General features: G+C 37.1%; 1 pseudogene; it reads left to right on the forward strand.

Moving 5' to 3' along the window:
* The first annotated feature begins 348 nt into the window (after positions 1 to 348).
* The window catches only part of LOC135749042 (uncharacterized), a 36,499-nt pseudogene continuing 23,354 nt past the window's right edge, over positions 349 to 13,493 (forward strand).

Consider the following 13,493-nt stretch of genomic DNA (forward strand, 5'->3'; position numbering starts at 1 on the left):
CACTGTGGGTTTTCTAGAGAGTCAGTCTAGGTCCTGTAAATAAATGGGGGTTCTGTCTGCAAGACCCAAACAGAGGAAGCTTGATGAGGTGTTAAGATACAACCCAAAAATTCCTGAATGTAGAGTTTTACATAAATTGTTTTTTGATGTACACTTCACAAAAGACATACTGTATGAGATCAGACTTATTTTACAGAAAGGGTAAGGAATAAAGTGAATCCGGGTGTTTATTACAGAATAAACCATGAAAGGGTTATCTTCTTATCACTCTGAAGGTGTTTATTTTCCAATAACAACTGGTTGGATGAATGTTATGCTGCTTTCTAGATGGCTGCTTCACACATAAGAACTATAATGTATATGGGTGTGTAATGTATATCTACTTATTGCATGGCTTTTCCACCAAATAAACAAATAAAGTGACAAGAGATACTAATTTAAGATAAACTGTTTAAAAATCTTGTTTCCTATTATCTAATCCAGTGGCATTAGGTTAATAAAAAAAGAAGTGTTGAGCGTCTTCTCTCTCCAGTACATTAGGAGGCGCTGCAGCTCTTTAGTTCGCCGATAAATCAACTAAAGAAAGAAAGAAAGAGCGCGCGTATGATATGTTTGTGTTTCCTCAGCGGTTTTCTATCTTAAGTATTTTATTGAATGTAAACTCCGTCTTGTGTTGAGATGTTGATGATGAGATATGAGATGTGCTGTAAATCAGTAGGAACTGATCTGTCTATGCTGGATATTGAGGAGTTCATCACAGAAATCTCTCAGCTGAAGAAAGAGGTGGCGTTACTGGAGACAAAGTTGAGGTTAAGAGGAGATGAAGGACTGAAGAGAGAGGTTTGTACAGCTTAAACATCATTTACCTGTTTGACAACATCAAATCATTATAATCTTACTCTGTGTGTTGTTAGGATGTGGATTGTTGTGAATCTTCAGTGTATTTGACTGATGGACGTCTGGATTCAGTGTGGATGAGCAGAGATCAGAGCCGCACACCACAGCCACTGCTGGACTCTAAACTCTCTGAAGAGAAATCCAGACACACACAGAACTCAGAGCTCAGTCTCACTTTACTCGGTTATACTGAGTCAAAGCCCACAGACACTCAGGACACTACAGTGTGTGACAGTAAACAGAGCTTACAGGAGGATCAAACCTCCACAGAGTCTCTGGATTTTGTCTGTAACGCTGGAGAACATCAACAGATCCTGCAGACCACACTGAAGATGTGTTCAGTTAAACTGGAGGACTGTGGGAACCTGATGGTGGAGATAAAAACAGAACCCACAGCAGATGAATATGAAGAGAAACATAATGATGCTCAGGAGTTTATTCTCTCAGGTATGTCTCCTCAATTATTGTTGTATTTTTACCATTTTTAACTTTCCTTAGTACCTGATTTATAAAGGGGTTTTAAGTCAAAAATTTGCTAACCAAAACAACAAAAATGTTTAGGACTATAATCAAAACTGAGATTAGGATGTCATTTTGGGCATCAGGCATGTATGCTTTAAAAAGACAAAAAGTGCTTTATCTCATTCCAGAAGTGTCACCATATAATGCAACAAAGATTGTGAAAGTCATTGCACAAATAAAAAATGTGACTACCCTCTACAAAATGTGACCCTACTTGCTGGAAACTTTCCATGGGAATTAACGGGAATTAATAAGAATAAACTGTCAATTTGAAAAAAATTGCTATAACAGGGAATGTAAATTTAGTTAAAAAAATCTTGCAGCATTATTTTGTTTAAAACAACAAGATTTATCAGAATTATACAGATTTACTGTAACACCCAAAAGTTTGGACACTTTTCTATTTGTAATGTTTTTAAATAAGTCTCTTGTGCTCATCAAGCCTGCATTTATGTATGGAAGCCCGTTTCCGCCATTTTGTAAAAAAATAATAAAATAAAATTCTGAGATGCAAAGTCAGAATTCTGAGATGCAAAGTCAGAATTCTGAGATGCAAAGTCAGAATTCTGAGATGCAAAGTCAGAATTCTGAGATGCAAAGTCAGAATTCTGAGATGCAAAGTCAGAATTCTGAGATGCAAAGTCAGAATTCTGAGATGCAAAGTCAGAATTCTGAGATGCAAAGTCAGAATTCTGAGATGCAAAGTCAGAATTCTGAGATGCAAAGTCAGAATTCTGAGATGCAAAGTCAGAATTCTGAGATGCAAAGTCAGAATTCTGAGATGCAAAGTCAGAATTCTGAGATGCAAAGTCAGAATTCTGAGATGCAAAGTCAGAATTCTGAGATGCAAAGTCAGAATTCTGAGATATAAAGTCAGAATTCTGAGATATAAAGTCAGAATTCTGACTTTGCATCTCATCTTATCTATATCTGTGTGTTTTAAGTCATTGCTAAGGTATTATAGGTGGTTGCTAGGCTGTTTCTGTTGCATTCTTTGTGTGTTTTAAGTCATTGCTAGTGTATTATAGGTGGTTGCTAGGCTATTTCAGTTGCATTCTTTGTGTGTTTTAAGTCATTGCTAGGATATTATGGGTGGTTGCTAGGCTTTTACTAATGTTTTTAAGTGGTTGCTAGGGTGTAGCTATGGTTTTCTTTGTGATTGCTAGACGATTACTAGGATATTATGGATGATTGCGAGGCTGTTGCTCTGGCATTCTATGCGGTTGCTAAGCTGTTGCTCTAGTGTTCTTTGGGGTTGCTAGACAGTTGCTATGTTATTATGGGTGGTTGCTAGGCTGTTGTTGTGGCGTTCTGTGTGATTGCTATGCTATTTCTCTGATTTCCTGGCTAATTGCTACACTGTTGCTAGGGTATTATGGGTGGTTGCTAGGCTGTTGCTCTGGTGTTCTGTGGGGTTGTTAGGAAGTTGCTAGGGTATTATGGGTGGTTGCTAGGCTGTTGCTCTGGTGTTCCGTGGGGTTGCAAGTCAATTGCTGTGATATTATGGGTGGTTGCTTGGCTGTTGTTGTGGCATTTGGTTGGTTGATATGCTATTGCTCTGGCTTTCTTGGTGATTGCTAGACTATTGCTATGTTGTTCTGAGTGATTGCTAGGTAGTTGCTAGGGTTTTATTAGTTGTTGCTAGGCTGTTGCTGTGGCACCCAGAAAACCAGAGCAATAGCATAGCAACCACCCACAATACCCTAGCAACAGTCTAGTAATTACATTGATTTCAGATGGAGAAGCATTTACTACACAGAGCCGTAGTTCACTGAGAAGCTAGGCAAAATCGCATAGATTATCGGAGCCGATTTTCCTCAATTATGAACTCGATTTTGCCTAGCTTCTCAGTGAAATACGGCTCTGTGTACTAAATGCCGCTCCATCTGAAAGCAGGTGATGGCGATTTTATACTAATGGTAAATGGACTGCATTTATATTGCATTTATATTTCAACAGACCTATGGCCATCCAAAGCGCTTTACAAGTTGCCTCACATTCACCCATTCACTCACACATCCTCTAATCAAGGAACCGGCTTTACTGATGAAATACGTATGAGAATCGCAGGTGATTTTTTGCACAGCCCTACTAGCAACCACCCATAATACCCTAGCAACGACTTAAAACACACACAGAATGCAACTGAACCAGCCTAGCAATCACCCATAATGCCCTAGCAACAACTTACAACAAACACAGAATGCAACAGAAATAGCCTAGCAAATACCCTAGCAATGACTTAACACACAGATATAGATGAAAGTATAAAGTCAGAATTCTGAGATGCAAAGTCTGAATTCTGACTTTATATCTCAGAATTCTGACTTTGCATCTCAGAATTCTGACTTTGCATCTCAGAATTCTGACTTTGCATCGCAGAATTCTGACTTTATATCTCATCTATATCTGTGTGTTAAGTCATTGCTACTAGGGTTGTGCCGATAGACGATATCATCGTCCATCGTGATGGTTGACTGACATCACGATGGAGAGACACCATCGTGATGCCACGCCCCCTCCCCACTCCGCTGCGAGTCAACATACTCTTACTCTCTTCTATATAGACTATAGTTAACCTAATATCTTTGCGTGAATTGCTCTATAAATTAAATAGAAGATGTGAGACGTGACATGTGTTAGTCTGTGAAAATATCCTGTCGGGCATTTGATCTTGACTAGGGATGGGCACGGATATTCAAATATTCGAATGGCAATAATAATTCGAATTTAAAAAATGCTATTCGAATGTTTGTTTGTTTTTAATGTGCCACCAAAGGGTAACAACTTATTTAATGCTTTTTCACTTCATCTATACTGTCTTTTACAGACTTAAATGTAAAATATACATGAACATTAATTTGTATGTATTTCTGATTGTCTGGCAATGCAGATTGCAGACGAATTTAAGTTTTTCCTTTTATCTCCGGGTTTGTCCCCGCCGCGCCGTATTTGGCCACTGGCTCAGTGAGGGCTCACGTGTTATTAAACGTGCTTCTCCGCTGCCCGAATCAACACATCATGAGAGATTTGTAAGCTTTCTGTTATAAAGTCTACTTTATTTTGTTAATAAAGAGACAGACACGGAGAACGAAATGAAACGGAGAACATTTATTATATGCGGTGCTCTTTCGAAAATGAACCGGATAACTGCACATGGCAGTTTAAAGCAAAGCACCGTCTTTGTAAAATGTTGTTAAATTAAGCTAACGTTAGTAACTTTGCACAGTCAAAAATAATGTATCGAGCCAGCTTACGTTATTTGTAAAATAATGTTAAATACAGATTTTCAATCTTGTTCAATCCGTCTGTTGTTTTTATCGGATAATCATCATCACGAGGAAGAGTTTTCTCCGCAGCACCGTCATTATTGTATCTAGTCAGAAGAACGGGCTTTCACCGAAGCAGGTAGGATAAATATGGTTTTCTTTATTCACAAATACGTCAAACTAAACTGAGAAGATATTTATATGGCGACTGAGCAGTCGGTTATGTAGATGTGTTTTTTCGTTTGATCCGGGCTCTTATTTGGTGTTTTGAGTCTGTTTAAATGATGATAGCCTACTTTGTCAAGTCCTCAAACTTTAAACTTCGCAAGTCCTCAAACTTTGCTTAGATTTGGGGTAAGTGTATAATATTTGGTATAATATAATGTATGTAACATCAAACAGTAATGAATTAATACTAACGACCGACTTGAAACTAAGGATTTGACTAGACTTCGCTCCGCATTAAGTTTTAACGCATTTTTTTCTGAAGGATATTTTTTAAGAAGAATTTAAAATATATATATATATATTTTTACAATGTTTTCAACTTAAAATACATACATATATATATATATATATATATATATATATATATATATATATATATATATATATATATATATATATATATATATATATATATATATATATATATATATATATATATATACATACAGAATATAAGTTTAGCTTGCTGTGGATATTTCCTAATTATAAGCCTTCTGTGAAATTATGACAAAAGGAAAAATACAAAACACGCATGTCTTAATTAACATAATTTAAATAAACGAATATTCGTTCTTTAAGAGCTTAAATATTCGAAAAATTAAATATTAAAAAAATTAGTAAATTACTGGAAAATGCCCATCCCTAATCTTGACATTGCTAGAATCTTGTCTTTTTACATGTTGTACATTTATCTTAAAATATTTAATTTTGTACAAGAAAACAGCCCATATTAATCATTTATTAGTAGCCTTTTGTAGTGTCTCGGGAGATCGTGCTCATTGTTACATTGAGGCTATACTGCACTGAAGCGGCAGATTAAGATATAAACCCAGAATTCAGGGAACGTCAAGAACAAGAAAACGGGAACAACACTCCGACCGAAACGCGGGATTTACATACACAGACCATGTTTAAATTTAGATGTGTCTGGCCCTGTTCACTTTGTCTAGTTTTAATAAGCTGGGGATTGAAGTGCTGGCTGCTCCCCGCGGTGCTGAAGACCCGCTCTCTGACGGAGTACTGGTGGCACATATGCACAGATATTTACATGCAAAATTTGGAAAGCGCGGAGGAGTCGTTGGGTTAGTAAAATAATGAAATTATAGCTTTTAAATAGAAAAAAATATTTATGTAAAGAGATTAAAAGGTGCTTAAAAGTGCACAACTCTTCTTCAGTGGATTAAAGCTACTTTTCCCCCTTATGTGCAACCTATAGGAAAGAGACATTAGTTGGGATAGTAAAATAACAAAATTATAGATTTTAAGTACAGAATAGTATTTATGTAAAATATATATTAAAATAAAAAGTGCACAACTTCCACTTCTTAAGTGGAAGTAATAAAGTAAAATAACGAATAATAATTATATAATAACGAATAATAACGAAAAATTAAAATACCCCCCCGCCTAACGATATCATCGTCCATCGCGATGGTTTACGTAACCATCGTCAACTGCCAATTTATGGGGACATCGCCCAACCCTAATTGCTACCACCCATAATATCCTAGCAACTTCATAGCAATCCACTATAATATTTTAGCAATAGCCTAGCAACCACACCAAATGCCACAGCAACAGCCTAGCAACAGCTAATAAAACCCTAGCAACTGCCTTGCAATCACTCAGAACAACATAGCAATAGTCTAGCAATCACCAAGAAAGCCAGAGCAATAGCATATCAACCAACCAAAATGCCACAACAACAGCCAAGCAACCACCCATAATATCACAGCAATTGACTTGCAACCCCATGGAACACCAGAGCAACAGCCTAGCAACCACCCATAATACCCTAGCAACTTCCTAACAACCCCACAGAACACCAGAGCAACAGCCTAGCAACCACCCATAATACCCTAGCAACAGTGTAGCAATTAGCCAGGAAATCAGAGAAATAGCATAGCAATCAAACAGAACGCCACAACAACAGCCTAGCAACCACCCATAATAACATAGCAACTGTCTAGCAACCCCAAAGAACACTAGAGCAACAGCTTAGCAACCGCATAGAATGCCAGAGCAACAGCCTCGCAATCATCCATAATATCCTAGTAATTGTCTAGCAATCACATAGAAAACCATAGCTAAACCCTAGCAACCACTTAAAAACATTAGTAAAAGCCTAGCAACCACCCATAATATCCTAGCAATGACTTAAAACACACACAGAATGCAACTGAAATAGCTTAGCAACCACCCATAATACCCTAGCAATGACTTAAAACACACAAAGAATGCAACAGAAACAGCCTAGCAACCACCTATAATACCTTAGCAATGACTTAAAACACACAGATATAGATAAGATGAGATGCAAAGTCAGAATTCTGAGATGCAAAGTCAGAATTCTGACTTTATATCTCAGAATTCTGACTTTATATCTCAGAATTCTGACTTTGCATCTCAGAATTCTGACTTTGCATCTCAGAATTGTGACTTTGCATCTCAGAATTGTGACTTTGCATCTCAGAATTGTGACTTTACATCTCAGAATTGTGACTTCGTATCTCAGAATTGTGACTTTGTATCTCAGAATTGTGACTTTGCATCTCAGAATTCTGACTTTGTAAGTCAGAATTTTATTTTATTGCTTTTTTTACAAAATGGCGGAAACGGGCTTCCATATTTATTTGAGCAAACATCCTTCAGAAATGTTTAACCTCCTAAGACCTGAGCTTTGATTTGTCTTGCATTTTAGATTTCTTCCAACTATTAGGGGTTATGAAGAAGCAATATATATATTAACCAAATATTTTTCTTTGAACATGAAGCAGTGTAATTGTCCACGTTTGTGTACAACAGGTTCCAGTTACACAGAATTAGGAATTATGGTGCGAACAACTAAAAATGTGATGTCACATATGTGGACACACCAGGTTTCAGAAGGTTAATATTACAACGATTTCTGAAGGATTTTTTATCAAATATATCCACAGCTAAGTATCATGATTCTTCAAAAATGTATTACCTTGGATGCATGTCTGCTTATGACCAAACAAAATGTTTATTTATGATTGTATGATATAGTTTATATAAACGTTCTTAAATTTGCAAATAATTTCTGTAAATTTTCAAGTTTCAAATTTGGAATATTTTCAAAATTTCCCAGATGAAGTTTCCTTTGAAAGTTTCTGGAAATTTAGCAGACACTTTCACCCCATTGCAACCCATAACCCTGCTTAAGTAGTTTGTTTGTGCTTTAATGTTTTTTCATAAAATAAACCTATATAATGTAATGGACATTGTGAGAAAATTTCACTTTGATATCTTTAATATAGACTGAGTAAGGTCGTGTCAAACATTAAAATCATATTTGAGATGAATAGGTGAAATCAAACTTTGATTATCAATGCAGAATTTGATTTTCGAGACTTTAGCCTGATTTTCACCGGCAGGGTCATTGCATTTGACGTTTTGTCTTTAATCTCTAGTTTATATTTACATATAATAATACACATTAATTCTGCAAACAATTAACGATTAATCTTTTTGCAGCTGTAATAACAGGACTGACAGTTGTCTTCTGTCTCTGTGTGAATCTACAAAAAGATTCAGAATCTCAATTCATCTTTCTTTGTGTAATTAAAAGTGAAAAGAGAATTTAATTGTATCTGTTTCTTTCAGACTTGAAGAGTGAATCATGTTGTGATGGAGAAATAACGTCCTCAACATCAGAAGAGCGACTGACAGCACAAACTCATGAGAAGAAACTTCATTCAGAAGAGCAAAGAGAGACGAAGAAGAAGCCGTTTAACTGTGAGCAATGTGGGAAGGATTTTGATTTCTTATTTCAGCTGAAAGGCCACATGAAGGGACACAGTGGTGAAAAACTTTTCTACTGCAATGATTGTGGCAAATACTACAGCAGCAAACAAAGTCTTGATGTTCATAAGAGAATTCACAAAGAAGAGAAACTGTATGAGTGTCCTCACTGTGACAAGACATTCAACTACCAATCCAATATGAAGAAACATGTGCGTTTACACACCAATGAGAGACCGTATCAGTGCAGTCAATGTGGAAAAACCTTCAACCAGTCATCCTCTTTAAAGTCACACGAAAAAACACACTCTCAAGAGAAACCCTATCCATGTTCATACTGTGATAAATGTTTTAGGTTTAAATCTCATCTGATAAACCATGAGAGAGTTCACACAGGAGAGAAGCCTTACGTCTGCAGTGTTTGTGGGAAGAGTTTTAGACATCATGTAAATTTAGTGTCACACCAGAGAACTCATACAGGTGAAAAACCTTACAAATGCTCTCAGTGTGACAAGACGTTTACTCAATCAAGCTCCTTAAAAGTCCATGAGAGACTTCATTCTGGAGAGAAACCTTACATCTGCTCTCAATGTGGAAAAAGCTTCTCTAATCCATCTCAATTCAGAGTTCATCAGAGAGTTCACACCTGAGAGAAACCTCATCACTGCAGTGTTTGTGGGAAGCTACACTAAAATCTAGCCTGGTCCAACCAGACTCTCGTACATTCATTTCATTTGTACAGAGAGTCTGGCCACGCTCCATTGCAAAGCGTTACTTCCGTTAAGGAGGGTCCTCTGTTGAAGTTTAAAACTATTGGATCTGCCCAGAGTCACTCTGAATCTGCCATAATCAATCGCTAACATTTGGTCGTGACGTATATCATGCACCGAAACCGTCCGGAAACAACAAGTAAGAATAATCAGACAAACAAAACTTAGCAAACCTGGTTCTTGCTCCGGCTTTAACTTCTGTATATTCGGCAGTTTTGCAACAACGGACCGAATAGATTTTCTCACGTCTTTCTCCGCTGCCATTACTGAACTACAACTCAAACTGACGCACGACCTCAACGTTATCGTTCTTAGCCACCCCATCTGTTCGCTGATTGGTCCTGCAGATTTTTGCAGGAGAAAACGAAACTCTACAGAGCAGTCCCAGACGTAGTACTGAAGCGAAATGAAAATTAAGCGGAAGCACGTAGGAGGGCGGAGCCAAGCTAACTAAAATCATAGCGCCTTAAAATCTTTACACACTGAACTGCATATATTCGGCACCAGTGTTCGAAGCAATAACACGCAATAACAAAATTAATTGATTAAAAGTTTTTTTACCACTGTGTTGAATTTTCCCTCTTCCATCCGATGAATAAACAGTTCGACCAATGAACTCTTAGCATTACGTTTAACATGTTCAGGAGCTGAATTAGGTGAATGCTTGGTTAAAGTAGCAATGAAATTAAAATTAAAAACTGTCATTTGTTTTGGAATATTGTATTTTTTTTTACAAATGACTCATCTGTGAGCTTCATTATATTTAAAAAATTATTGTGCCCTCATAATCTTTAACCAAAATCACAAATCTCCTGCCCTCCTAAAAACGATCTCTCTTTACTTCTGGTCATATGGTATGGCAAGTGGGCGGGTCCGGGAAAAGATCGCTGTGATTAGCAGTTAGCAACATGACCTAACTTCAAGGATCCAATCAGTTCTCGATGGATGAATTCAAGTCCATCCCCACATTTCTTCATTTCAGAAGGCGTTTCACTCGGATATACGTCACCTTGGTGAAAATAAGACAATCACTACTTAAAGAGAGTTTAAGTTCAAGCAGAATGACAGAAGTCCTGAAATACAGATATCAGTTTATCCTCGCTATGTTGTCACTATGGATAAAAGCATATACCCAATACGTCAATTTAATAAAAAGACTAAATGTTTCAATTGATAGAACTGAACAGAAACAAACATTTGTGTCTTAAATTTATTACAGTATTTCAATTGATTTGATCTTTTTATCGTTCACTTCTTGCTGTTCTTTTATATGATTCATTTTACTCTAGTTATTCTATTCTACAATACTTTCTTGTTTAAATCTTATGTTTACCTTTTGCATTATTTTTTTCTGTTCCACATTTATGAAATCAGCTGAAGTAGTAACTTTGATGAAACTTTCGTTTGTGTGTCATATTTGTGCATTGTAAAAAAAAATAAAAGTTAGAATTTAATAAAATTTGATCTAGGCTACAAAAATTAATTGAGTTAGAAACCCACAACAATAAAAACATAAAATGTTTTGTTCCCCGTTTTTAATTAATATAAACGTGATTTCAATATTTTGACAATTGAGCAATAAAACGTCCACGGTTTTCATAAAAAAATGTGGGCACCTTGTAGCATTGCTTTATTGTTAGGAAAATATCAACCATATATCTGTAAGCTGTCAACATATAATCTCGATCATGTTTATTGTCGCGTTTGGAATTGAAATAGAATAAATAACTCCTCTCAGTAGAAATTTGAAGTAAACATAAATCAAGCATCATATTCTTTTCATATAGACGTGTCAAATTGATCGTAAATCACAGAAATATATATTCGTTCTCAGATATTTACCGCTATTTTTTTATTATACTGTTAAATCACGGTCAGTTTTTAAATGATGCGAGTTCACACAGGTTCAAGAATGGGTTTAATTATGTTTTCACTTCATTTCCTCACAAAATCATTTGGGTTTTATTCAGTGACATTGTGAGTTTTATTTGTTATATCTTGATTGTTGCAAAACAATAGCTCACTACAGGAATTATGCGTTTAATTATGTTTTCGCTTAATTTTCTCAAAAAATCTAATAAACAACATTCAGTAAAAAATAGTTTTATTTATTTAGGTTATTTAAACAAATAATCACCTTGTTACGTTATGGGTACATCATTTTATGGTTAAAAATAACCAAAAAGTAACTCGAGTTGTTTACACTCCATGACAGGGGGCGAGGTCTCATTTCTTTAGGTTCTCGCCTATGTAGGAGTGGAAGGATATGAAATTGTGGATGGCTTGGCAAAAAGCTCAATAAAGCATGAAAGAGTTGATGTACAAGTACCACTGTCTAAATTAATTGACAAATTATAATGGGCTAGATTCATTTTTTTATGTAATCTGCTGCTCACACTCCAGTCCAGTAGGTGGCGGTAATGCACCTTTAAGTAGGTTTGCCAACCACCAATAAAACTGAAGAAGAAAGAGCTTACGTGTGATGTGTTTGTGTATCTTCAGTGTTTTTCCTCTCTTAAGTGTTTTATTGAATGTAAATAGAGTCTTATCTCTCTCTCTCTCTCTCTCTCTCTCTCTCTCTCTCTCTCTCTCTCTCTCTCTCTCTCTCTCTCTCTCTCTCTGTGTATTATAGTGTTAAGATTAGGGCTGTGCAAAAAATCGACTGCGATTCTCATGCGCGTGTCATCAGTAAAGCCGGTTCCGTGATTTGAAGTAAATCGCCATCAGCTGCTTTCAGATGGAGCAGCATTTATTACACAGACCCGTAGTTCACCGAGAAGCTAAGCAAAATCGCCTAGATAATCGGAGTCGATTTTCCTCGATTATGAACCCGATTTCGTCATCTGTGTCAATGCAGTCATGTGACTTAAGGCCGGGATACACTGCACGATAATTGGCTGTCCCAGACGAAAGATTGCCATCGTGAAACTCTCGTCGCGATTTCTGTGATCGTGGCTCTCCATTGGTGGTCCTATGTCATACAGTGAGAGAGGCTCAAAGATGGCCGTTTTCCCGGTCTTGCGTCCAAAGATAGCCTACGATAGTTTTCTGGCAGTGTCAGAAATTCGGCATGATCACCGCACAGTGTGTTTGCTGCTACGACCTGCTCGCCGGTATTTGTTTACCACGAGCGCATGCTGGTGACGTTGTGCAACGTGTGACGCAGCCGCCGAAGCTTCCGTGTCCTCATCGTACAGTCTACACGCCTCTCGTACCCGAGTTTAAACGATACATGTCGCACAGTGTGATAAGGTAATGATCTTATAAGAGGACAAAAATCGTGCAGTGTATTCCGGGCTTTAAGTCTCGCGCATGCGCTTCACAATAGACGTGGAAGAGAAGACAATGCTATATAAAGTCGTAATTTTAGTTATTTTTCGACCAAAATGTATTTTTGATGCTTCAACACATTCTAACTGACCCACTGATGTCACATGGACTACTTTGATGATGTTTTTATTACCTTTCTGCAGTAAACCGTACATAGATTTTCAATGGAGGGTAGGAAAGCTCTCAGACTATACAAAACATCTTAAACTGTGTTCTGAAGATGAACGGAGGTCTTACAAGTGTGGAACGACATGAGGGTGAGTCATTAATGACATGATTTTAATTTTTGAGTGAACTATCCCTTTAAAGGGACACAAGGCAGCATTTTTATGTTAATAAATCATCTTCGTAAGTCGGTATATGGTTAAATGACTCATTACATGACGAATGAAGACTCTCTCGCCCGCCCCTACCGTCTGTAGGAAGAATACCCCACTTGCAAGTTCACTGTATCCGACCCGGTGTCCTTCAGTCTCGTATAGTCTTAGATATAGAACGCATTTACTCCCAGACACTAGGGGGAGCTAGTAGAGAAATAATACTCAGACTTGCCTTGTGTGCCTTTAAGCACAGTGTGAGAAGTCCTTGTAAGGGAAAAATATAATCATCCATTCACCCAATGGCAGGGTTGTTTTCCCGAGCACTCACTGTGCACCCGTGCTGTGTTCTTTGGGGAGGAGCTATCTTTATTCAGGAAATTAGCCTTACACCC

This window comes from Paramisgurnus dabryanus, chromosome 17 (genome assembly GCF_030506205.2).
Source record: "Paramisgurnus dabryanus chromosome 17, PD_genome_1.1, whole genome shotgun sequence".
NCBI lineage: Eukaryota > Metazoa > Chordata > Actinopteri > Cypriniformes > Cobitidae > Paramisgurnus > Paramisgurnus dabryanus.